The sequence below is a fragment of the Macaca thibetana genome, chromosome 20 (genome assembly GCF_024542745.1).
Source record: "Macaca thibetana thibetana isolate TM-01 chromosome 20, ASM2454274v1, whole genome shotgun sequence".
Classification (NCBI taxonomy): domain Eukaryota; kingdom Metazoa; phylum Chordata; class Mammalia; order Primates; family Cercopithecidae; genus Macaca; species Macaca thibetana.
This window is the reverse complement of record NC_065597.1, coordinates 62,697,642-62,725,238: the sequence shown is the minus strand read 5'-3', so window position 1 is coordinate 62,725,238 and position 27,597 is coordinate 62,697,642. Positions and strand designations below refer to the sequence as shown.

The window sequence follows — 27,597 nt, the reverse complement described above, 5'->3', positions numbered from 1 at the left end:
TTGTTTGATGAGCGTATAACTCATCTCTTATTTGTTTTCTCATATACTCCTGTTTTGATAAATGGTATAGCTCAAAGCATGATGATGAAGTAACAAATAATTTGTCTGATTTTTCCATGGTGGATGCGTAACTCAGAATCAGATGGGATCATCAGAACTTCTGATCAGCATGGTATGGAGCCAGGCATCTGTGAAACCTAAAGCAAATCCAGGCATCTCTTGACTGTGCAGTTTTTAGTAAGCCTTTTGAGACACCAAAAATGGTTTATGGACTTACAACTTTTTTTTTTTTTTTGAGATGGAGTCTAGCTTTGTCGCCCAGGCTAAGGCGCAATCTCTGTTCACTGCAACCTCCACCTCCCAGGTGCAAGTGATTCTCCTGCCTCAGGCTCCCAAGTAGCTGGGATTATAGATGTGTACTACCACACCTGGCTAATTTTTGTATTTTTAATAGAGAGCTTGGCCAGGCTGGTCTCAAACTCCTGACCTCAAGTGATCCACCTGCCTTGGCCTCCCAAAGTGTTGGGATTACAGGCATGAGCCACTGCACCTGGCTGATTTACAGCATTTTTTATAAAGGACTTTATGGGTCCAGGAATCTAGAAAACAAGCTCTGTTCTAAGACAAGCTTTGGACTTCAAGAGAACTCCATAATAGGTAGAGGTTATGAGATATAGCTGTTCGAATATGTGTGGATTTTATTGAGTAGATCACTCAGATATGAATTAATTGTTCAATTAAATGCATTCATATACCACACATTCATTTACTATTTTAATTCTTCTATTACTTATTGACTGAGTCTGCCATTCCACTCATCAAATCCGTTAGTCATTCAACAAACATTTCTGGTCCAGTGTGTGAGCTTCTGGACTCTACAGGGAAAAGTAACTTAAAAAAAATTTGCTTTGTGTTCTAGGTTCAGCAGGCACTAGCCAGGAAATTACTGACAGATCCAAAGGCTTGAGCTGCCATTCTAAGCTTTGGTTAGGCATATGTGTGTGTGTACATGTATGTGTGTGTGTGTGCATGTGTGTGTGTTGGATTTGCAGGCTTACTCCTGGCATTTTGCCACATAGATATCTAGGATTCATTTCTGGCAAGTTGAAGATCATCTCCAAGTCTCCCTTTCCCCATCTGTAAAATAATCGGGTTGACCAGATGACGTGGGATTCATTGTAAGATTGTCTATCAGGTGCCTAGCCCTATGTTCTTAGAGGCAATTGCTCTCTTGCAACTTTCAGTCCAGGTTTGAAATGAGGGTTCATCAGGAAATGACCTACCTTGGCTTTGCTCTTTACACTCAAGGGAGGAAAATGTGTCGCTGTGGTTGTTTCCCCCACTGAACTGCTGATAGTGGTGAGGAAGTAGGGGATACTGGGCCTGGCTGCATGTGTTGTCACAAAAACAAGAACAGCTCTTGACACAATGAATTTTTTTTTTCTCTATCCATAACTTAAATCTTCTCTGTCAAAAGGGGAAAATTATACAAAGGAAAAATTCCAAAAGGATAATGAGTCCTCATTTCCTCCTGCTGCTTCTCCTCCTTGGGCAGTGCTGTCAAAATGTCCTGACATCACCCTCCTGCCTCCACCTCAACTTATGCTTCCAGATGATTCTCACCCCCAGAAATGCTCAAGTTGGGGAGGGGCGGACATGGGGGGTCTGATCCTGCCTCTTCGTGCATCGGTACAGCATCTGGAACCCCACTCCTGGTACTTTTCCTTTGGTTTTGTCATTTGCCCCATATTTGTCCTTGTAAGTCTTCAAGGATAGAGGATATATGTCTTCTCAAGAAGAGAAACAACTTCTAGCAATTTTCTAAAGAAATCATCTTGGAGGTGTCAAACTAAATGCTCCCAAAAGGGGATGCTACATAGAGGAAGTACTATGATGATAGAGAATAACTATTGACATGGAGAGATGTCTAGGATACATTGTAAGTTTTTAAAATGCGTGGTTACAAAATCATATCAATAATATGGTCTTACTTGTGATATTGATTGAGATATGGATGTAGATATACATCTATTGATGTAGAACAGAATATTATTAATAACTAATATAAATCTCTGGATGGAGATGCTATGGATAAATTTATTTTTTCCTTTTTTTACTTGTTCACAGTTTTTTATATATATATTTTAAATTTGAGATTAAATTAAATGGGTCTGGCTCCATCACCCAGGCTGGAGTGCAGTGGCGTGATCTTGGCTCACTGCAACCTCTACCTCCCAGGCTCAAGCCATCCCCCTACCTCAGCCTGTCAAGTAACTGGGACTACAGGTGGACACCACCATGTCTGGCTAATTTTTGTATTTTTAGTAGAGATGGTTTCATCATGTTGCCCAGACCAATCTTGAACTCCTGAACTCAAGCAGTCTGTTCTCTTCAGCCTCCCAAAGTGCTGGGATTACAGGCATGAGCCACCACGCCCAGCCATTTTATAATGGTTTATAGTACACATATATTACAACTGCAATTTAAAAAATGCAGTAACCATTAACTTAGGATCTAACTGGGGAAGCCAGGGCATGCAAGAGTTACCTGTCTCTCCTCATCCCCTCTATAAGCCAGTAACAGATTGGAACTCAGTCATTCTGCTTCCATGCTCAACCTGTTTTGATGGGACATCCTGATCTCGTAAAGATTCATCAAGAATCTTTTAAAACCCTATTTAAATGAGTTCACCAGGAAAATCCCAATTTTAAATACTCTGCCATGTTGCTGTCATGGGTAAACCCCTATGCATAGAAGCAGTCTAACAGTGTGTTCTGGAGTTCTGTTTTTACCACTTCTTAGCTGTGTGACTTTGGGCTTCCATTGTCATCTGAACAGTGAGGTTAATAATAATCCCTATCTCAGAGGGCAGGGGTGAATATTCCTTTAGGTGATGCTTTTGCATAATGCATCCTACTGAGTATGTACTTGGATTAGTCTGTTCTCACACTGCTAATACAGACACACCCAAGACTAGGTAATTTATAAAGGAAAGAGGTTGAATGGACTCACAGTTCCACATGGCTGGGGAGGCCTCACAATCATGGTGGAAGGCAAAGGAGGAGTAAAAGCACATCTAACATGGCAGCAGCCAAGAGAGAGCATGTGCAGGGGAACTCCCATTAAAAGCATCAGATCTTGTGAGATTTATTCACTACCACAAGAACAATATGGAGGAAACTACCCTTATGATTCAATTATCTCCACCTGGCCCTGCCCTTGACACAGGATTATTAAAATTCAAAGTGAGATTTGGATGGGGACACAGCCAAACCATTTCAGTACTGAATGCATATCGAGTACTTCTGGGTGGTCGGCATGCTTCAATTTGGGGTACAGAAAATATGATCACTGTACACACCTTCTCATCCACCCATCTTCATTTTTTATTTTATTTTTTATTTCAAGAAAATTTAGCGGCATTGAACAACCATTGTGCTAGGTAGGGCAAGATAGCTTAAACAAACAAATGACCAAAACAAAAGTGAATGTTGAAAGCCGGCCCCCATTTCCAGAGCCCGATTTGCTTTCAATTACTCCCCTGTACAGTTCTTGAGTTTTTATAAGATTTACATTTTGTTTTTTTGAGATGGAGCATCGCTCTGTCACCAGGCTGGAGTGCAGAGGCACAATCTCAGCTCACTGCAACCTCTGCCTCCTGGGTTCAAGCAGTTCTCCTGCCTCAGTCTCCTGAGTACCTGGGACTACAGATGCCTGCCACCACGCCCAGCTAATTTTTGTATTTTTAGTAGAGATGGGGTTTCACCATATTGGCCAGGCTGGTCTCGAAATCCTGACCTCGTGATCCGCCCATCTCAGCCTCCCAAAGTATTGGGATTATAGGCGTGAGCCACTGCACCCAGCCTAGAATTTAAAAATTTTAATAATTTCTTATTGCAAGTCTTAAATCCCCAAAGGAGAACTGAGTAAATCTAGTTTACGGTAGAAATCCCCAGTCATTAAAAAGCAATAATAATCCAAGAAAAGAAAAAAAAAGAAGCAAGCAATGTGGTGTCAGACAGATTAGAATCCAGTCTCTGAAGGACTTTCTGCTTTCGTTAGTGATTTAGAGACATTTTCTCCCCCTCCTTTCTGAATATACTTCTGAGCAGTGGAAATAAAATAGTTTTCTGTAATAACTTGGTGAACAAGTCACCTGAACTATTTGGTTCTAAAGATGATTAAAGATTATGTATGAGGGAGCAAAGCAATGAGGCCAAGAAGCCCATTGTCTTGTAAGAGCTCTACCAACAGTCATTATCAGGAGAGATTCCTCCCTTGTCCCACTCCAACTGATGAGTCATGAATCAACCATGAATCTCAAATACTCAAGGCTGCCAATTACACTGAAATTATTTAGTCTTGAACCCAATCTATGGCAAAAATCCAACTGACGGACAGACACTTTGCAAAACCCTGTTTAAATGAGTTCACCCAACCAAGAAATCCATATGGCCCCAAGTTGCTGGGGAGTTGTTTCTGTTTTCCCGGATTAACTTAAATGTCTTTAACCATCTGTTGTTCTTTTCCAGTGGTAGCCAAACCTCAAACATACTAAGTGAAAAACAGATTAAAAAAATGCCACCTGGACTGAGCCCTGTGCTAGACAGGTATTTGGTTCTCCCAGAAACTTTCATTGTGGTTATGGTTATTCCCATTCTTGGTTGGGGAAACTGAGGCTCGGAGAATTTAAGTTAATTACTCAAGTTGGCACAACTATTAGAAACCAAGAAATCCTTTAGGATCCCCTTTCCTTTCTTTCCTTTTTTTTTTTTTCCTTTTTCTCTTTTTTTGAGATGGAGTCTTGCTCTGTTGCTCAGGCTGGAGTGCAGTGGCATGCTCTTGGCTCACTGCAACCTCCGCCTCCCGGGTTCAAGCAATTCTCGTGCCTCAGTCTCCCGAGAACCTGGGATTACAGGTGTCCGCTACCACACTGGCTAATTTTGGTATTTTTACTAGAGATGGGGTTTCGCCTTGTTGGCCAGGCTGGTCTCGAACTTCTGACCTCAGGTGATCCGCCCACCTTGGCCTCCCAAAGTGCTGGGACTACAGGTGTGAGCCACCGTGCCTGGCCCCCTTTCCTTTCTACTGTCTGCGTTCAATCCTTCATCAAGTGTTGGCGTCTCACCTCTGCAATGTAGTTGACAATCTGATTACTTCCTTTAATTTCCATTATCTCCAGCATGGTCCAAGGCTCCATCATTGTTCATCTGAGCTATAGCCAAAGCCTCTAACAGGTCTCCCTGCAACCATGTTAACCCCTGACAGTCTATTCTTTCTGCAGCAGTCCAATTGTTGACTTAAAAAATGCAAATCAGATTATATCATTCCATTGTAGTGCCCTTCCAGAGTTTTCCCATCCACAAGGATTAAAATCTGGACTCTACCCCATCACCTACCACCTCTCTCTGACTTCACCTTGCCTGATTCCCTGTCGCTTTCTTCAGTGTTCAGACCTCCCTGATCTTTCTTCGTGTATCTTAAGCCCCCCGAGCTCATTCCTGCCTCGGTGACTGTGTATTTTCACTTGCTCTTCATTCTGCCTGGAATGCTCCACCTCTCATGTGGGACTTGGGCTTCCTGGTCCAGGTCTCAGGTCCAGTGTCACCTCCCTAGAGAGGGTGTCCATGACGATTCCAGCTGGAGGAGTCTCGCCTCTTTTCTTCCAGCTGGAAGCTTCATCTCTTCTCTCTCTTTCATATAACCTGCTTTATTTTCTTTAAAGCCCACATCAATCCTGAAATTATTTTGTTTACATATGAATTTGCTTTTTTGGTATGTCTTCCCCGTTAGAATGTAAATTCTATGAGGACAGAAACCACAGCTGCGTGTTTCCTGCACCTAGAACCATGCCTGGCACTTGATTCAAACACTGGCCTTGAGCAAACCTCCACCTAAAGAGTCTCAGTTTTGTCATCTATAAAAATGGGGATAATGATGATCTTTACCTTACAGGGTGGATGCGAAGATGAACTAAGGAAAACCTGTGGCTCCCACGGTCTGCTTGGCGTCTGGTGCACTGTTGGGCCTCAATGACTGTTACCCTCCTCTTTTCCCGTCCATCTTTTGGTGTGGTATTGACATTTCCTAAGCAGCAAATGATGACTGTTCTATTTTGAACTCCCCGATATTTCTGGGAACCAAGAAATCCTGAAGTCATTTGACTACACACATGACCATGGAAATTCTTATTGGTGAATCAAAGAGAATGTCTTTAACTTTCTATTATAATCTTCTTTTAAAAGTAGGGACAAATTTGACTTATTTTCAGTGCAACAATGGGATTTTGCTAAGGAAGTTTGTTAAACTCCTCTTGAGATGGTTGATAAAAAGACAAATAATGAACACCTGGTATGCAGAGGGTTTAGACTTGCCTAGAGGCAGATGCTTAGAATAGAGAGAAATCTTTCATACAGGCTGCCTCTGGCCTCTCTGTGCACCTCCAGCCCCCTCATGAGTGATGTTCACCTTGCTCTCTGCCTTGCAGCCACACTGACTTTATTTCAGTGCATGGAAATTTCCATGCTGTCTCCTGCCACGGGGCCTTTGCACATGCTATCCCCACTGGTTCACTCTTCTTTCTAGTCTAACCCTAGTCTGCTTTTACTTGTCCTTCAAATTTCTACTTATATGGCTCTTTCTTAGGGAGACCTTCACTGATGTTTCCAAATCAAACCCTTTCATCCTACAATCTCAAGGTGCCCCAAGTTTATATGTATGCATATCATTATTAAATTAATAGGCCTTCTCCTAATTTGGCTATCATCATATAATAATAGCTCACACTCTTAGAATTTGTTCTGTTCTAAGCACTTCAGTTGTATTTTATCTAATCCACAGAAACCTCATAAGATAGGGTACTATGATTATGCCCATTTTACAGGTGAGGAAACTGAGTCACAGAGAAAGTAAGTGATTTACCCAGGACCACGCTTCAGGTAAATAGAACGGGAATTAGAACTCAGGCATCTTTGCTTCAGAGTCTGTGCTCACAACCAGTGTGCTGTTTTGTGTCTCTTTTAGGCTCCTTGGGAGTAATGACTATGTTAATGTTTGCTTCTCACTGTCTCTGTGGTTCTGGTGCAGGAACTCATGCGTAGTAAACTCCACCTAAGTATTTGGGGATGAATGAATGGCTCCTTCTCTCTATTTCTGTACCCCAAAGACTCTATTTCCTTACAGTCTTGGTGGTGATCATGAGAAAGTGTCTTGGCTCTCACAGTTTGAATTCCAATTCCAGGAGCACTGTAATGCAACTTTGTCAGACCCATTGAAGTACGAGCCAGCATCCCACTCTGAATTACAAGAGCTGAGCAGAATTCTAAATTCTCCCTCCATGCCCACTCACCCTCTTCCCTCATAGCACTCTGGAGGCTGTGTGCCACCCAGGGAAACACTAAAATGCATTCTAGGGCAACAGAGAAGTCACCAGAATTACTGAGGATGCAGCAAAGTTGATATTATCTTATGCATTACTCAACGGAGATGGATTGTTTTTTAAGAAATCTCTTGCTTAGGTGAGAGTGGCGGGATGAACTACCAACTTGCCTTGCTAAGAACCAGCAAGTCCGACAAGCCCTTGCTGAGCGATGCCCACAGGGACGTTGCCAGCCAGATGCACAGACTGTTGCTGATGCCACACATGTGGTTTTCATGAAGCTTGAGACACAAGTATGCATAGTGGGTGGTATATCCTCCTCTGTCATGCAGACTGTGAGCTCTAGGAGGGCAGAGGCCCAGCATGGACTTCTCAGGGCACAGTTCAGGGCCTCACACATAGCAGGTGCTTGGGAAATATTGGCTGAATTAATATATAGGATATAGGGCCCATGCACTTAAATGGGCTCAACTCCAAATGTTTTATCCCAGGGCGGCAGGAGAGCAGAGGAAGCATGCATGCATGACACAGCACTAAATGACAGAAGTGTGCTGGGGGTGTATACTTGGATCAAAGAGGCATTGGTAGAAGAAGAGCTGCATTTTACAGAGTGGAGGCAGACTATGCTTTGTCCAGGAAAAAGTCAAATTATGCAATAGAGGCCTGAAGGCAAGGAGATAAAGTCCTGCTCCTCAAATCCACTTCCCTGGGCCAATGAGATCTGTGTTGATCCATCTATCTATGTTGGACTCACCTTACAGACATCAGGTCAGACGTGTAGACCAGTGTTAGGTATGGGGAGGGACACATACAATGGATGAAGGGAAGACTAGAATAATATCAGTTATGGATTGGCAGGATTTATTGGGTAATAAGTAGCGTGGCTCTGGGCCACGGTGTGCCTGAGTTCAGATTCAGAGCCTGCTCCTTAGGAGCTGTGCAGTCTTAGCCAAGTCACCTCACGTGTCTGTACCTCAGTTTCCTTCACCATAAAACATGCCTTCTGCCTCACAGTGTTGTGGTCAGGGTTCAATGAGCCAACGTATGCAGAGTACTTAAAAGGACTGCCAGACACAGCAGTCAGTGAGTGCTACATAAGCATTAGCTTATTAGGGTGGGAAAGGGGTACTTGAATTCATGCCACGAAGCGTTCGTTCTCAGGACTGGTTAACACCTCGGTGTTAGCAGGAGGAAGTGAGAGAAAGTAGACACAGCGGGGCTTAGGGAGATAGTGCATCTGGCAGGTTTGTAGGTTTGGATTGAACACAGGCTCTGTAGTATGTTAGCTGGGAGGCTAGCAAAGGGGAGTATGGGGTGCTCCCCATCCAGAAAGCATATTGCAAAAGGAAAATACAAACTGAAAGCTCAAAGAATGGGCCTTGATGCTATAGCCCCGCCAGCAGAGGGGGCTGCTGAGCATGTAATGCCCTTCCTGCTTGGGGCTGGAGGGTTGTACCCAGGTGAGGCTCAAAGGGCCAGTCCTCCAGCTGTGGCAGCCAATGGAACGTTCATGGACTTGAGCTAGGCTTGCCTTGCAGAAGACATCCCTGGATGGATGGGATGGGACTCTTATTTATGGAAGGCAGATGCTTTGTTCCTCCTTAGGATCCAACAAGCTTAGAAGGGAATGTTTTCAAGGTAGGGAGTCTCAGATTCACTGTATCCTAATTGCCTGGGAGTTTATTTATTTATTTGGTGACAGAGTTTTGCTCTTGTAGCCCAGACTGGAGTGCAATGGGGCGATCTCGGCTCACTGCAACCTCCGGGGAGGTTTATTAAAATGTAGATTCTTGGGCTTCACCATAGACCTATTGAATCAGATTCTGGGGAGTAAGAGCCCAGGACTCGGCATCTTAAATACACTCCCAAAGGGATCTGATGCAAACCATAGTTTGAGAGCTTCTTGCTCTAAATCAGTGATTCTTTTAAAATTTTAAATTTATTTTAATTTAAGTTCTGGGATACATGTGCAGAATGTGCAGGTTTGTTATATAGGTAAATGTGTGCCATGGTGGTTTGCTGCACCCATCAACCCATTACTTAGGTATGAAGCCCCGCATGCCTTAACTATTTATCCTGATGCTCTCTGCTCCCCGCCACCACAGGCCCCAGTGTGTGATATTCCCCTCCCTGTGTCCTTGTGTTCTCATTGTTCAGCTCCCACTTATGAATGAGAACATCCAGTGTTTAGTTGTCTGTTCCTGTGTTAGTTTGCCAAGGATAATGGCTTCAAGCCCCATCCATGCTCCTGCAAAGGACATGGTCTCGTTCCTTTTTATGACTGTATAATATTCCGTGGTGAATATGTTAAATCAGTGATTCTTAATCAACAGTGCACCTCAGAAATGATGGAGAGCAGTTTCCACATACAAGCATGCCAATCTTGCCGCCTAGAGATTCTGATGCAATAGGGCTGGGGTGGGACAGGGCCCAGGCATATGAACTTTTTTTAAAAAGATGCTTTTCCAGTGATTGGATGAATAACAAATTGGCTTGCTTATTGCCTGGTCATACAATACCTGAGAGCTTGTTAAAAATGCAGGTTCCCAGGCCTAGTTCTAGAGTTGCAGAATTTGCCTCTATGGGGAAGGGGTGATTCTTAGCATTGGCTAAAATTGGGACCCAGGGTACCTACTGCTCTGTGCCTCTAATTACTCAGGGCCTCCCTGGTGATTATAGCAAGGGGGACTCATGTTGACCAGTACCTGCTATGACCATCCCTGAGCCATGAGGCACTTTACACTTCTTCCTTCATTTACTCCTACAACTACCATGACTTAACCATTGTTCCCATTTTCCAGATGAGCAAAGTGAGGCCTACGGAGGAAAGGAGGAAAGCTGTGATGCTGAGAAGGGGTGGAGCTCAGGATAAAACCTTAGAGCCACAAAAGTTCTCTTCTAGGCTTCCACTCCAAGCCCAATGTAGGGAAAAGTGTCATCTTTTGAGGAGAGGTAGTTGAAAGCTTTTGTACAGGGTCAGGGCTGCCATACCCCATGATGGCTCCATGTCATTGGCCAGTGGCGTTTGGTGTGTGTGTGCGCGTGTGTGTGTATGATGGGAGGTGTCTCCCACAACTAGGGATGCAGGCAGGACCAGTACACATAATACCATTGCTCACTAACTAGCCAACAGCTCAGCAAGGGGAAGTGTGTAATTCTAGACCGTTTGGCCAAGACACGTGATGAGTGTGGGTTTGGGGGGTGGACATTTGGGAAGGTGTTTCCATACACATTTTCTGTATTAATCAATAAGACATTCTTAGAATGATTATGAATTGAATGGAGTGTCCCCCCAACTCCCATGTTAAAACCTTGGACCCCAGTACCTCTGAATGTGATATTATTTGATATTATTCTTTTTTTTTTTTTTTGATACGGAGTCTCGCTCTGTCGCCCAGGCTGGAGTGCAGTGGCACGATCTTGGCTCACTGCAAGCTCCGCCTCCCGGGTTCACGCCATTCTCCTGCCTCAGCCTCCCAAGTACCTGGGACTACAGGCGCCCGCCACCACGCCCGGCTAATTTTTTGTATTTTTAGTAGAGATGGGGTTTCACCCTGTTAGCCAGGATGGTCTCGATCTCCTGACCTCATGATCTGCCTGCCTCGACCTCCCAAAGTGCTGGGATTACAGGCATGAGCCACCGCGCCCAGCCTATCAGATAGACTGTTTACAGAGGTACAGAGTCTATCTGCAAACACATGGATGTGGGCGGGGGACAACACACACTGGGGCCTGTCGGAAGATTCAGGTGGGGGAGGCAGAGCATCAGGATAAATAGCTCATACATGCGGGGGAGTCTTCATACCTAGGTGATGGGTTGACAGGTGCAGCAAACCACCGTGGCACACATTTACCTATGTAACGAACCTGCACATCCTGCACATGTAAACCTGAACTTAAAATAAAAAGAAGAGTCTATCTGCAAATAATATCACATTCTGATATTATTATATAAGCACATTCTGACCTCAAGTTAGAATGAGGTCAAGACAGCGAGCCCCAATCCAGTACGACTGATGCTCTTACAAAAGGGGAGATTTCCACAAAGAAAAGGTGATGTGAAGAGACACAGGGAGAAGGCAGCCATTGACAAGCCCAGGAGAGAGGCCTGCGAAGGAACCCTCCCTGCCCACACCTTTATCTTAGACCTCCTGACTCCAGAACTGTGAGACAATACATTTCTGTCATTTAAGCCACCTAGTCTGTGATTCTTTATCATAGCAGCCGTAGCAAACAAATACAGGCAGTAATTCTGATTATTACCCCCATTTGACAGGTGAGGTAACCAGGACTCAGAGAGACCATAACATCCACCCGGAGTCACATGACAGTTAAGTGCAGGTGGCCCCACTAAATCCTAGATGGGACCTGGCTCCAAGATTCCAGTTTCCTCTACTCTCACTGGGCCCCGCTGTGCCACATTATTGCGGCTGGACGGACAGCATTCCTGGGAAAACCATTTAGATTTCATTCCCCTTCCTTTCTCTGACAGAAGCTGCTGGTGAGGAAGGTAATGATCTTGATCAAACTGTCTCCCGAACGCATGCCTGCCTTTGGAAGGAGCAGACTGGGATGAAATTCTCTACTCTGCATCTTATGAACCAGAGGACACGAGGCAGGTTTCTTAACCCCTCTCTACGATTCCGTTTCCTTCTCTGAGAAATGGGGAGATTGGAATAGATCGCAGAGGGTGATGGTGAAGACTGAAAACAGCCTAGCACAGTGCTTGGGTATAGCAAGCCTTGGGCGATGGTAGATGCTGCTGTTATTTCTTGAAATACACTCTGGACGCTGAGGCAAGAGAATCACTTGAGCCCAGGAGTTCGAGTCCAGCCTGGGCAACACAGTGAGACTCCATCTCAAAAAACAAAAAAAACAAAAACAAACAAACAAACAAACAAAAAAAACAACCTTCAAAATACAGGAAATTAAAGGTAGAAGCAATGATGTGGGTCCAAACACAGAGAGACAACAGAAGAGCCACGAGCCTCTGGTGCCAACACAAAGCCTGACTAGGCCAGGAAGCTTTAAAATGATCTCCTGGGTAGGGTAGAGCCAAGGGCTGGCGTGGGAGTTGGAAGTCAGAGACAAGAGCCCAGTCTGGCTGTCAGAATGGGTTAGGGCTACCCAAAGAGTGGGCTCTGGACAAACCCTTGTTTCTTCCTGGTGCAAAAAGGCTGAGGGCCGCATAGGGTCCTACTCCCCATATCGTCTCCTGGTTGACATGTTTCCACATCCCCTCCAAGGCATGGTGCATGGTACAGGGATCAGGGATCTTGTGGTCCCAATGCTCCTGTCTCCACTGGGACTGAAGGAACTGGTATATAGCAAAAGCAGGGCTTGCTTATCGCCCTGCCGCTTGGAAGCCAATCCTCGTTAAACATAGTAAACACATGGATGCTTTTTCAGGCCCTCCACACAGGGCCTGATACGGCTACAAGCAAGACCTACTAGAATAGTCTTCTGAAGCCTTTGCATATGTTCTGTGCTACAGCCAGCGATATAAATACGCCTCACACACGGCGTTAAAAGAATCACTCCGCAGCCTACACAGATGTCAAAATAATAACAGGATGATGTTAGGCAAGGAAATAGTTTTGATGCCTATTCCCCCATTTAGAGTTATATAATCCTTTTTTTGGTTGTTATTGTTGTTCAGGAAAGCAGTCTGCAAGTTGCTTCGTCCGACAATCTAAGATTGTTACATACCAGCAAAACGTTTGAACTTGGCAGGTTTATGCACTGTCCGGATTAAAGGGAACTTGGGTATAAGGCCACTTTGGAGAATGCATTAGCTGGACTGGGAGTGCCCAATACTTACATTAACTCAACATATGTATTGAGGACCTAGTATATGCAGGGTACTGTGCTGGGTGCTGGAGATACAGATGGACCAAACAGGTATAGCTCCTACCCTCTGGAGCTTTGCAATTCATTACAGGGAAGCAACCCCAACCCATTAACCAGCGACATAATAAAGTCATTGCAAATTGTGATTTCTGCTGTAAAAGAAACAAACAAAAGGCTGACAGAATGAAAGAAACGGGATACAAAATGATGGTTTGGGCCTCTCCGAGGAGGCAGCATATAAGCCAAGACTCAAAGGCTAAAAAAGATAGAGCCATTGAATGGTGTGGGGAGGAGCTTTCTAGGCAGACAGAAGAGCCTGCACAAGTCCCTTAAGTTGGAGGGAGCTCAATGTGCCAGAGGAAAGGAGAGCAGGCCAGTGGGGCTGGACTTGAGTGAGGCAGGCAGCAAGTAAGGAAGGGGAAGTGCCCAGTCAAGTTCCAGCTCTGATTATTTTTATTAACCCAAGTCTGTTGCAGATTGGGCTGCCAAATAAAATACAGGACCCCCAGATAAATTTGAATCTCGGATAAACAACGGGTGGCATTTTAGTGGAGGTATGCCTCAAATCTTGCAGGGGATTTATGCTAAAAAAAAAAAAAAATCCATTGTTTATCTGAAATGCACATTTAACTGGGAGTCCTGTATCTCTCTTTGCCAAATCTGGTAACCCTGGTTATTGTGATCAGCTGACTCTATGCACACTGGGAAGACAGCAGAGGTGTTCAGATAAATCCTATGGACAAAGATGATGGTCTGTTTTGTACCTGCATTTTCTGCGGAGTAGATCAAGGACTGCATCTAGGTAGAGCGGATGTTGCTGTGTGACCTGTAGCAGATTGCTTAACCTCTCTGTGTCTCTCCTGCCACAACTGAGAAACAGGGATCCTTCTGGGTCTTGAGTAGCTCAGTAGATTTTACTGAGGCTTCCCTTGCAGAAAGTTTCCTAACGTGCTGCAGAGAGCAGTGGGGTTTTGATTATCTGAGGGCGTAAGTTATCACGGCCGTTTTGAGCCCCTGAGATTAGATTACTCAGAGGAATTTCCTGGAGTACAGCAAGGGGAGTATTACTGATTTTTTCCTTTTGCCCCTGACTCTAATTTGGCATGACATAGTACAGTTACTGATTTTGACTTTATTTAAAATTTTGATACCTTGTTCAACATGGATTTTTAGAACTACTTTTGATTTTTAAAGCTATTGCATTTGAATACTGTTGGTTCCAATGATGGAGTTTCTTGGTGCCCCTATAAGTTGTGCACCCAAGGAAAGTGGCTCACCAGCCTCACCCTGGTACCCTGATCCTGGCTTCCAGTGGAGAGACCACAGTGTTGAGGCTAGATGCACTTGCCTGGGCGTGCTTTTGGACCCATCTCTCAATAGCTGAGTGACCCTATCTGAGTTTCTTTTTTTTTTTTTTTGAGACGGAGTCTCACTCTGTCACCCAGGCTGGAGTGCAGTGATGCGATCTTGGCTCACTGCAACCTCAGCCTCCCAGGATCAAGCGATTCTCCTGCCTCAGCCTCCCGAGTAGCTGGGACTACAGGATTGTGCCACCACACCCTGCCAAATTTTTGTATTTTTAGTAGAGACGGAGTTTCACTGTGTTAGCCAGAATGGTCTTGATTTCCTGACCTCGTGATCTGCCCGCCTCGGCCTCCCAAAGTGCTGGGATTACAGGCATGAGCCACTGCACCTGGCCCTCAGTTTCTTTATCTGTAAAGCATGTTTAATGAAAGCACAATCTTAAAGTTGGTTGGGACCTTAAATGGAAAAAAAACAAAATCCATGTCCTATAGTTAGGCTAGTGTCTGGCATTCACAAAGTGCTCAAAGCATGTTCGCCATCCCATTATTATCTTTGAATCTCAGTTTCCTCATCTTGTAAAGTGGAAATGACACTAACTTCTACCTCCATGTGTTCTTGTGGGGCATCAATGAAATAATGATGCAGAATGTTCTTCTAAGTACTGGGTCCTTCAGCATCCTCTTCTTTCTTTACATCAGGAAAGCAGGATATTTTTATTTATTGCGCAATTGCACTGACAGCTCACCACTTTCCAGCAAGAGTCAGTGACGGTATCCAAGTAAGAGTGTGTATGCTGCGAACACTATAACAGAGACACAGATGTTGGTACCATGAAGCAGAACCAGGTGGAAATGTGTCAACCAGGAGACGATATGGAGAGTATGACCCTATATGGCCCTCAGCCTTTTTGGACGAGGAAAAAGCAAGGGTTTGTCCAGAGCCCACTCTTTGCATAGCCCTAACCCATTCTGACAGCCAGACCAGGCTCTTGTCTCTGACTTCCGACTCCCACGCCAGCCCTTGGCTCTGCCCTACCCAGGAGATAATTTTAAAGCTTCCTGGCCTAGGCAGGCTTTGTGTTGGCACCAGAGGCCCATGGCTCTTCTGTTGTCTCTCTGTGTTTGGACCCACATCATTGCTTCCATGTTTAATTCCCTGTATTTTGAGGTTTTTTTTTTTGAGATGGGGTTTCACTATGTTGCCCAGGCTGGACTTGAACTCCTGGGCTCAAGTGATCCTCTTGTCTCAGCCTCCAGAGTATATTTTGATTCAACTTTTGCACTGAGAGCCAAGATTTGAATAGGTTTAATGCCAGGCCACAGTCATTCATTTATTCAGTCAACAAATACTTATTGAGCACCTACTATGTGCTAGGTACTTCTATAGATGCTGGAGATAACAGCAGCAAATTCACAGAGACAGGTGACCTTACTTAGGGAGCTTATCTTCCTATCGTAGAGGTAAACAAGAAAGAATAGAACAAATGAGATCAGGCACGTTCAGGGTGGTATGCTGTTGACAAATCTGCACATGTTCTCCTTGAGCCTAAAATAAAAGATGAAAAGAAAAAAATAATAATAATACAAGAATTTTAAACACACCATTCCTTGAGCATATCAAAATCAAGCAAAATGTGCATAAGAATTTTGAATGACATAAGTATCATTATATGTGTATGCACAAATGTGCACACACATTCCAGTTCAATACCACTAGTAGCCAATAACAGAAGTTTGCATTACAAATCTACCCAGAAAACAAAAGAGACACTCCTAAAAATATTAAAAGAAAACTTTTTCTGTTTTCAGATTTTTTTCTACAATGAACATGTATTACCTTTATCATTTTTTAAACAATGAAATAAAAGGTTGAAAAGCAAAAAAAAAAAAAAAAAAAAAAAGAAAAGAAAAGAAAGAAGAGAACAAATAGATGAGAAAGATAACTCTCACTAGAGTGGATTGCAAACCAAACAGAACCAACGGAGAGGGTGAGACACTGGAAGAGGGTGCTTTGGGGAGGGGCACCCTCACTGAGGTGTGACATTCAAGCTGAGACCTGATGGACCACAAACTACATTCCTCCTTCAAGCTTTGTGTCTTTATCTGTGACATGGGATCAGAGACCCCACCTCTTGGGAGGATGGTGGGAAGTAACCGTTTGACAATGTGATCAGTCTGGCCTTAGCTTAAGGTAACTTGCCTTTATCTCCCGTAGGTCTCCCAGACCATGGTCCTCACCTAACAAGGATATCGGTTGTCTGCCTTGTATGTCACTCCTTCACGTTCACCTTCTTCTCCCCTTGTTTTGCATCCTTGGCAATGATCTCACGTTATTGCCACTGACCTTCTTCCTTATCACTGACTCTTTCTCTCTCCCCTGTTCTCTCTCATTTCTGTCTCTTTCTCTTTTTCTTTCAAACCCATCTCCTCACCCCTCTGTGAGGTGCATCCCAGCCTGGATACCACCTCAAAGTTGGGTTTGGGATTAGGTGTATTTATAAACCATGAACCAGTGAAAGTTTTAGAGAGAAGAAAACAGAATTCAAGGTCAAAGCCATGTTCAGGGCACGACAAACTGAAACTACCTCTGTTCACATGAAAAGAACACACTTATATTTAGCACTTGATATGAAAAATGGTAACTTCAGGCACCATCAGGTGGGCTTTTGCCCGTGTTTCTAGCTCTTGGGTGAGATTTCTTTTCTGCTTTTAATGTTCTTTTCCTAATTAAAAAAATTCTGTTGCTAAGAAAGGGTTCGAAGGCTTGCCACGTTTCCCACACGGCAGCTCTTCTGTAGAAAAGAACAGAGAAAGGAAAATAAAAGTTTCCAAACCAAGGCGTAAGTCCTTTGAATTTTCCAAGAAAGGCAGAAGCAAAGACTGTTGTCTGGTGATCCTAGAATCTCTGCTTGTCAGGATGACTCTGCAGGTCTTTCATCACTCTGAGCTAGACCTTGACAAAGGGCTGACTTCCACAGCTCAATTTGCAAGTCTTAGTCTTGTGTACGCATGGTGTATGAACTGTCTTTTGTGCCAGAGTCATTAATAATTTATCCTAGTCACCTGGCCCAGTAGAAAGTGCAAGCTTGTGAAAGACTAGGGTTCAAACCCAAGACCTTCAGTTTACGCCCCAAAGGGTCTTTCCAGACCACTGTACTCAGAGAAGCCCCCTACATTTTTTCTCCATCCCTCACTGAGGGAGGTACAAACTTTCAGAGCCAGTGTCTGATTCTCCACATCCTTTTCCTCTTGCTATGGTGATAACACTGAGATGGAAGGTACATGGAGATGGCACCTCTCTCAGCCTGGGTCCCTGGGTGACTACAGTGGAAATATCTCTTTCCTTATCTGCACTTGACATGTAGTGTGAATCAGAAACGGACCAGCTCTAGGGACTTAGGGGCTATTTGTTACTGCAGCATAACCTAATGGATTCTGACTGATACAATAGCATCTTTTATTTTTTCTTTTACCTCTGTGGCACTTATCACCATTACCATGTTTATTTATATTTGATATGTTTATTCATTTTCTGTCTCTTCTCTATAGAATATAAATTTCATAAAACCCATCTTTTTGTTTTTGTTGTTGCTGATGTTCAAAGGAGTAACTCCAGTATCTGGAGTGCCCAGTACGTGATAGGCATTCAATGAATATATGTATTGAATGAATCGATTAATAACGGGGTTAATGCGGGAAGGTCACCTAACTTCTATAAACCTCACATTCTTTATCTTGGGAATATTAAATGGGAATGGGAATATTAATCATGGGAATGGTTAACCATGCCTGCCTCATAGGGATGTTTTGAGAATTAAATATGTAATGAATGTGAAGTACCTGGTACCATGCCTGGCACACAGTAGGCATGTAGTAAATATGTGTTATAACAATTGTCAGTCCTGTGAACCAAGAACAGGGCCCTCTATATGTAATGTCAGTTACATTTTGCAGATATATTTTATATTCCCTAGTCTTGTCAAAGGTCCCTGAGCAAATAGGTGGCATGGTTGCACTGGAATCCAGGATCCTCCCACACTGAGTCTCTAGAAGGTTTGTTCTAAATGTCTGCTTTTAGGTCTGAACACTGGTTTTGGGGAAAGTATTTCTACTGTATTCGACTGGAGTATCATCAGGATCCCCTAGAGCTTTAAATGCTTTAGGTCTTAGGGCGGATGTTCAAATAGGAAGGAACAGTGGGAGCTAGTGTCTGGGGAAGCTTTCAGGGACACAGGTAGAAACACTATATGGATAATTAAACTTTGAAGTAGATAACACCTTAAAGAGACAGAGTGCTATGCCTGACTTAGCTTACACTTATTTTCTTTGCTCAGTACTGGGTGTGGGATCTGGTCCTGATGCAGGAGAAATGGACACAGTGGAATCTCTTACAGATCCTTGTTGGCCAAGAGATTGATGAGCCTAGAAGGAACCTAGATGGGAAGGGGCTTATGTAGGTGCCAAGGAGCTGGGCTCTGGTATTGGATGAACTCAAGTTCACGTGTGACTCCTTCACTTTCTAGATGAGTGATGTTGGGCAAACTGTCTCTCCTCTCTGTGCCTTGGTTTCCTCATATGCCATTTTGGTTAGAATCAGGTAGGATTCTGTGTCTCCCCTGCTGGACTTGCTTCCTTCTATCTGTTCTCTTGGCCAAGGCCAATGTGTTCTATGTGGCAAATCTGATCATGTAATTTCTCTCCTAGAAATTCCACCCAAGCCCAGCAGGTCGAGGCTGCAGTGAGCCATGATTGCACTACTGCAAACCAGCCTGGGTGACAGCATGAGACCCTTTTTCAAAAAAGGAAAATTTCAATGCTTTGGCATTGACTTCAGGGGAGAGCGTAACTCAGTGTTCCAGCTCAGGCCCTGTCTTAGCTGGCCTTTGCTCACGTCCCCAGTCCACCTGCACCTGCTGCGCCTGCCGCAGCCTCACTCCAGCCCAGCTTTGCAGTAGGCCTTCGCACCATTTAGATTCTGCTTGGCAGCCCCCACGCTGTTGCCTTCACCCCATCCTGTCCTCCCACTGATTCTTCCTCAACCTTCAGATCTCACTTGAGATGTCACTTCCTGAAACCCTCTGACACCAGCATTAATGCTCACCATGCTACACTGATGTCACCTTTTTAATTGTCTGCCTTCTCCAACGCACAGTTTCAGGCTGGCTGGAATGGGGCCATAATTGTGGGAGGGCCAAATAGCTGAGTGGTTGACCACATATGCTCTGAGATCAGGTTCCCTGGGCTGGAATTGTGGGTTCATAAATGAGAGTTCTGGGCCCTAAGACAACCTTCCTGTGCCTTGGTTTCCCCATCCATGTTGTGGGTGTCCTTAGACAACACTCTTACCTTCCCGTGCCTCAGTTTCTCCATTGTGATGTGGGCCGTTGAACAGGACTCTTTACCTGCCCAGGCCTCAGTTTCTCCACCCATAAAATGAGACAACAGCAGTCATTCTTGTGTGGCTGCAATCAGACAATGCAAACAGTTTTTTTTAACTACTTTTCTATGGATTTGTGGACCTGAAAATAAAAGGGTTCATAAAGCGGTGTGTGAACACCCACACAGACACCTGTTGTACACTTTTTCTCACTGTCCTTTCACTAGGGGACATTGGGAATACTCCTCTTACATCACTGAACTCTGCACAGCAGTTAGTCTAGGTTAGGAGTGGCCTGGAGTTTAGATGGAGACCGGATGGATTGTCAGTCTAGACTTTTCTTGTATTCCATCCTAGCAGCTCCATAAACAAATGTGATTCTGAGCCATGGCTTTCACAGGCTTTCTGAATCTCAACCAGTACTGTGGCTGGGCCATTAAGAAGCCTAGCATTGCCTGCAACCTGCGATGTTTTACCATCGCAGTATGAGATGTGTGTGTGTGTATAAATGTGAGTTGCAGGTGTGTGCATTCATGTATGTATGTGTGCACGCCTGCAATATGTGTGGGCATATGTGTACATGCAATGTGTGTATGTGTACATATGCATGTATGTGTATATATGTGTGTACATGCAATGTGTGTGTATGTGTATTCATGTGTGTACATGCAACGTGTATGTGTATACATGTGTGTACATGCAATGTGTATATGTGTGTATGTGTACACATGTCTGTACGTGCAACATGCCTGTGTATATGTATATATGTGTATGTACATGCAATGTGTGTATGTGCATGTGTATACATGCAATATGTGTGTGTATGTATGCATATTCATGTGTATATAGATGTGTGTACATGCAATGTATGTGTACATATGAATGTATGTGTATTCATGTGTGTACATACAATGTGTATATGTATGTGTATACATGTGTGTACATGTGTGTACATGCAATGTGTGTGTATGTGTGTATGTATATATGTGTGTATGTATGTACATGCAATATGTGCACGTGTGTGTATATGTGTGTACCTGCAATGTATGCATGTGTATGTGTGTATGTATATATGTGTGCATACACACAATATATGCATGTGTATGTGTATACATGTACACGCAATGTGTGTATGTGTATATGTGTGTGCATGTGTATGGGTGTATGTATATATGTGTGCAAGTGTACATGTGTGTACATGTGATGTGTGTATGTGTGTGTGTACATGCAATGTGTGTCTGTGTACATAAATGTAAATGTGTGTGGTGTATGTGTGTGTGTGTGTATACCCATACCAGTGAGGGTGCTATGGTCTATTTGTGTCCCCTCACATTTATATCTTGAAACCTAATCCTCAGTGTGTACAGATGAGGATGTGGAGCCTTTGGGAAGTGATTAGGTTATGAGGGCTCTGCTCTCATGGATGGGATCTGTGCCCTTATGAAACAGGCCCCAGAGAGATCCCTCAGCCCTTCTGCCCTGTGAGAACACAGTGAGAAGAGAGCTGTCTATGAGGAATGAGTCCTCATCAGACACTTCATCTGCCAGCACCTTAATCTTGGTCTTCCCAGCCTGCAGAACAGTGGGAAATCAATTTCTGTTATAAGCCACCCAGCTCTGGTGTTTTGTCATAGCAGCTCACGTGGACTAAGAGAAAGGGTGTCACTCGGAAATTCGGGGGCTTCCATTTTATGTATTGTGGTTTTAGCTGTTTTTCCTTTAAAAACATCAACCCTTTAAAGTACGTGTGTGTGCATGCATGTGTCTGTGGAAACTGCCAAAGACGACGTGGAATTCCGCCTCTTCTCCCTCCTCCCATCCTTCTCCGTTTTTTCTCTCCGTGCCCCTCGTGTTGCTCTGTCCCCTGGACTCTGCCTCCATCTCTGTCTCTCTCTCCCTCTCCCTCTCTCTCCTCCTTCTGTATGCCCAGCACCCAGTCTCTGTGTTGGCACAGGAGTACTGGTTGCCTAGGAAACTACCGCAGGGCGAGCTCATGCGATTGGCCAGGCTGGGACCTGACTCTGGGTTGGCGGGCAGATTTTTTGGGTGATTCTTGTCCTCATTCCCCTTTGGGGGAGGGACATTCTCCGGGATACAAAGAAACCTGGCTGTGCCGTGGCTGCTAGGGCTTCTCAGCCTGGAGAGGAATTCCTGTCCTAATGAGGATTCAGAGTTGCAGAACTAGGCCACCCCGGAACAAATTTCCAAAAAGGCAGAGGCTGGGAAGTGGGGGCGGGGCACCAGGGCAATCATAGCTAACACCTATATGTCAGTCACTGTTTGCTAAGCTCTTTATATGCATTCGCTCATTAGCAAACCTATGCAGTTGGTGTTATTTTTCTCCCGATTTTACAGATTAGGAGAGGGAGACTGAGAGATAATAAATAGCATGGCTGAGGTCACACAGTGGCTAAGTGCAGAGTTGGGATTCGAACCCTGGTGTGTTGTAGCATTAAGAAGTCCTCACAGCCGCCTTCCCTGAGGAGCCCGGTGGAGAGAGGGAAGATGTGGGACCACGAGGATAGATTAGATAGCTCCTTAATGTTCTCTTGCTTACCTCCACGCTTATCCTTGACCTGCCTGCTTCTTCTCTCTCTTGAGTAACCTTTCAGTTCATGGAGCTCTGAAGTCCTCAGGAACTAACATGTTCCACCTGCTTACTCATCTTTCAAGAACGACAAGGTGTTCTAGAGATGGATGATGTGATGGTTGCACAACAATGTGAATGTATTTAATGACACAGAACCGTACCCTTAAAAATGGTCAAGATGGCAAATTTTATGTTATGTTTATTTTACAATTTTTTAAAAAGGAGTGGCAGGGTCATATGTATAACCAACCTGGTCTTATGAATCTGTGATTTTATCCCTCTGGTTTTCCCATACTAGGGATAAGAATCAGCTAGCAGGGTGGTTTTGAGCACTTTCTGTATGGTTGGCAGGCTCTCTGATGAGGCTTAAACATGGATGATTTGATGGAATCCTTCCAACAATTCCTCCTCCTATTTCCATTTTACAGATGAAGTAGCTGAGGCTCAGAACATTGAGAAATTTCTAGAGGTTATACGGTGAGCTAGTGTTCCAGCCTCAATTTTAACCCTGGCCTTTCCATTCCTTTCCTTTTCCTTCCTTTCCCCTCCCTCCCCTCCTTTGTTCCTTCCTTTCTTCCCTCCCTCCCTCCCTCCCTATACTTCCTTCCCTCCCTCCCCCCCTCCCTCCCTCCCCCCATCCTTCCTTTCCTCCCTCCTTCCCATCTTTTTGACGGAGTCTCTCTCTGTCACCTGGGCTGGAGTGCAGTGGCACAATCTCAGCTCACTGCAACCTCCACCTCCCAGACTTAAGCCATCCTTCCACTTCGGCCTCCCTAGTAGCTGGGACTACAGGCATCCACCACCATGCCCTTTTTTTTTTTTTTTTTTTTTTTTGTATTTTTATGGAGAGAAAGGGTTTCACCATGTTGCCCAGGCCTGTTCCCAACTCCTGAGCTTAAGTAACCTGCCTGCTTCAGACTCCCAAAGTGCTGGAATTACAGGAGTGACCCACCGCGGCTGGCCTAACCTCAGGCTTTCTGACACCCACTCTTCCCAAATTGTCTAGGGCCTGCTCACTGTTGCTCACTGTTGACGTTGCAGGGATGTGAATGAGAGAATTCTGCTTCTCTGCAGTGGCCGGGGATTAAATGATTCCCTGCCCCTGGTTCCAGCTCAGTCACTTTGGAAGGCTCCAGTGCCCGTCAGTCTCCTAGTGGGACGTTGGCTGGCCCAAGCCATCTCACCAGTGTCCTCAAAGTGTCAAAGCCACTTCAGTGAGGTTGAGAAGGGGTGGCTGGAAATAAAGCCAGTACCCAATGCAGGTAAACCTGCCAGATCAAAGCTAATGAAGCCTGTCCTCAGGAACCACAGTGGAGTTTGGAAACATCTGGTGTGATTACTACTATCATGGGTTCTGGAGACATGGCCGGTGGGGCAGTAGCTTGGTGGTGGAGGAGTGGGGAGGAATTCAGGGCTTTGCAGGGCCAGGGGAGGACGTGGTGGGGCAGGACATGCTACCTTTCAGTTATCTCATGGCGAAATTCCAGCTAGAGCCCTTCCTGCTGTCATGTGCCCATCACACATCCCATCTGGGTCACTTAGCAGAATTGCTGGGTTGCTGTGATTTTTAGTTCTAGCAGCTGCTACTCTTGCATGTATCATCTCATTCAATCCTTTCAAGACCTATGATCAAGTCAGCCACAAGTCTTATTTCCATTTTATTTTATTTTACTTTTTTTTTTTTTTTTTTTTTTTTTAAAAGACAGAGTCTCGCTCTGTCACCCAGGCTGGAGTGCTGTGGTGCGATCTCAGCTCACTGCAACCTCCACCTCCTGGGTTCAAGGGATTCTCCTGCCCCAGCCTCCCAAATAGCTGGGATTACAGGTGCTTGCCACCACACCCAGCTAATTTTTGTACCTGTAGTAGAGATGGGGTTTTGCCATGTTGGCCAGGCTGATCTCGAATTCCTGGCCTCAAGTGATCCACCTGCCTCAGCCTGCCAAAGTGCTGGGATTACAGGCGTGAGCCGCCATCCCTGGCCTTATTTTATTTTTTGAGACAGGGTCTTGCTATGTTGCCCAGGCTGGTCTTGAACTCCTGAGCTTGAGTGATCCTCCTGTCTTGGCCTTTCAGAGTGCTGGGATTACAGGCGTGAGCTACAATGCTTGTCCCTTATTCCCATTTTATAGAGAAAGAAACTGAGGCTCTGAGGGATGAAATGGTTCTTCCAAGCTCACACAGGTAGCAAAATGCACAGCCAGCTGTGGCTAAGCCTAACTCTCTCCTCTCTCTCTTCCTTCCTTTCTTCTTTCTTTCTTTTCTTTGTTTTCTCCCTTCCCCTCCCTTCCCCTACGCTCCCCCCTCCCCCCTCCCCTCCCCCCTCCCCTCCCCCCTCCCCTCCCCCCTCCCCTCCCCCCTCCCCTCCCCCCCTCCCCTCCCCCCTCCCCCCCCCTCCCCCCTCCCCCCCCCCCCCCCTCCCCCCCCCCCCCCCCCCCCCTCCCCCCCCCCCCCCCCCCCCCCCCCCCCCCCCCCTCCCCCCTCCCCCCCCCTCCCCCCCCCCCCCCCCCTCCCCTCCCCCCCCTCCCCCCTCCCCCCCCCCCCCCCCCCCCCCCCCCCCCCCCCCCCCCCTCCCCCCCCCCCCCCCCTCCCCCCTCCCCTCCCCCCCCCCCCCCCCCCCCTCCCCCTCCCCTCCCCCTCCCCCCTCCCCCCTCCCCCCTCCCCCCCCCTCCCCCCCCTTCCCCCCCCTCCCCCTCCCCCTCCCCCTCCCCTCCCCTCCCCTCCCCTCCCCCTCCCCTCCCCTCCCCCCCCCTCCCCCTCCCCTCCCCTCCCCTCCCCTCCCCTCCCATTCCCTTCCCTTCCCTTCCCTTTCACAGGACTTATCACTTCTTGAGGATTAATTGAGGTACCTGGGGAGTCATGGTAGGAAACTTATCAGGTGGTCAAGGATGAAAAGTGGGAGCAAAGAGTCTTTGCCATCTTTCACAGTTCTGTTCAATGTAGACATCTGACACTCGCTAAATACCAGAACACAAAGTCACTCGGATGTGGAATATTTGCAAAGGGCATCGATCCTCCATGTGGGGTCCCTGGGCTAGCATCATCAGCAGCAGCAGCATCACCTGGGAATTTGTTAGAAATGCAAATTCTCAGACCCCAGCTCAGACCTAGTGAGTCAGAAATGCTGGATGCGGGGCCCAGCAATCTGCAGTGCGAAGTCAAATGGTGGTAAAAAGATATGTCCATCTGGAACCTGTGGCTGTGACCTTATTTGGATAAAGAGGTCTCTGAAGATGTTATTAAGGTAAAGATTATGAGAGGAAGTTATCCTGGATGAGGATGAGTCCTCAAACCAAAGACAAGTGTCCTTCTAAGAGAAGCAAAGGGGAGAGGATTCACAGAGAAGGCCGTGTGAATGGGAACAAGGCGGCTATAAGCAAAGGAACACCAAAGATAGCTGGTAACGTTTAGAAAGCAGGAACAAGGCGTGGGACAGGTTCTCCTGCAGCACCTCCAGAAGCCACCAAGTCTGTGGACTCCTTGGTTTCAGACTTCTGGCCTCCAGAACCATGAGAATAAATTTATACTGTTTTTTGTTGTTGTTGAGGCAGAGTCTCGTTCTGTTGCCCAGGCTGGAGTACAGTGGCGCAATCTTGGCTCACTGCAACCTCTACCTCCCTGGTTCAAGTGATTCTCCTGCCTCAGCCTCCCGAGTAGCTGGGATTACAGGCGCCTGCCACCATGCCCGGCTAATTTTTGTACTTTTGGTAGAGATGGGGTTTTGCCATGTTGGCCAGGATGGCCTCGAACTCCTGACCTCAGGTGATCCACCCCCTCCTCCGCCTCCCAAGGTGCTGAGATTACAGGCGTGAGACACCACGCCCAGCCATTTCTGCCATTTTAAACCACACAGTTTGTAGAGATTTGTTATGGTAGCCACAGAAAACCAATACAAAGCCCTCCAGGTGGTTCTGATTCACAATAAAGTTTGAGAACCAAAGGCTCAGAGCAGTGCCTCTCCAAGAGTGCAGATTTAAATATACATATAGGCCCCATTTCTTGCCCACCTAATCAGAATCAGCCCAAGGATGAACATTTTTTAATAAGCTTTTAATGGTGGTTTCTACGCATACTAAAAATTGAGAGCATTTAGCCTTGAGGAGTATTATATGGTGAGTAAATACCTTTTGTTTCTCTGTCAGTCTGGCTATACGAAGCCAAATGAGATATATTTTTTAGCCAGTTTCCTACACCTGTGGGAGTACTGCTCTTTTTATTGTTATCATCATTACTATTATTTTTTTCTTTTCTTTCTTTTTTTTTTGAGATGGAGTTTAGCTCTTGTCACCCAGGCTGGAGTACAATGGCAGGATCTTGGCTCACTACAACTTCTACCTCCCAAGTTCGATAGATTCTCCTGCCTCAGCCTCCCAAGCAGCTGGGGTTACAGGCACATGCCACCATGCCTGGCTAATTTTTGTAATTTTAGTAGAGACGGGGTTTTGCAAAGTTGGCCAGGCTGGTCTCAAACTCCTGACCTCAGGTGAGCCGCCCATCTGGGCCTCCCAAAGTTCTGGGATTACAGGCATAAGCTACCATGCCTGGCCATTACTATTATTTTTATTGCTCATTTTCTCTGCTTCTTTGCAGTTGGCAGGAGAACAAAGTGAACCAGTTTATGGTAGAGATGATTGTACCCAGTTAGGACTCTATATCTGCCCGCTACTGTAAGTGTTCCCAGCACACTGTATAAAGTGTTGGGGCCTAGATGTGAGACTAGTAGAGCCCACAGGCATGAGGCTCAGCTACCCACCTCGCATGTGGGAGGCAGGACCACCGTGGGAGCAGAGCAGGGACATGGGAATTTCCTAATCATCTGCTTGGACAGCATAATGAAGTCAACATGCTGCATAATTAGACACTTGGGAAGTTTCCATTATTCACCATGTTCTGATCTCTAGCACCTGGTGGCAGTCCCTCCAGAGACAGAGAGGCTGGCTGGCAGGAGGAGCTTGCGTGGCTCCCTGGACCCTGAAGCCAAGGGATCCTGAGCACGTCATCATGCCTTGAACCCGTGGGAGGGTCTTTTGAGTCCAAGTTGTCCTGGTGTACCTCCTTGCCTGCAAGAGACAGGAAGACGGGAAGACGCAGCAGGCTGGGA

At 45.7% G+C, this 27,597-nt stretch overlaps 1 protein-coding gene and 1 long non-coding RNA gene across 3 annotated transcripts in view; both read left to right on the top strand.

Annotated features, from left to right (window-relative positions):
- LOC126944551 (uncharacterized) overlaps positions 1 to 22,665 on the top strand; it is a 57,864-nt gene extending 35,199 nt beyond the window's left edge. Inside the window, exon 3 of the long non-coding RNA XR_007722100.1 lies at positions 22,522 to 22,665. This is a non-coding gene — a long non-coding RNA (uncharacterized LOC126944551). The remainder of the gene's footprint in view (positions 1 to 22,521) is intronic.
- SHISA9 (shisa family member 9) overlaps positions 1 to 27,597 on the top strand; it is a 339,509-nt gene that overhangs the window by 148,252 nt on the left and 163,660 nt on the right. The window lies entirely within an intron of this gene.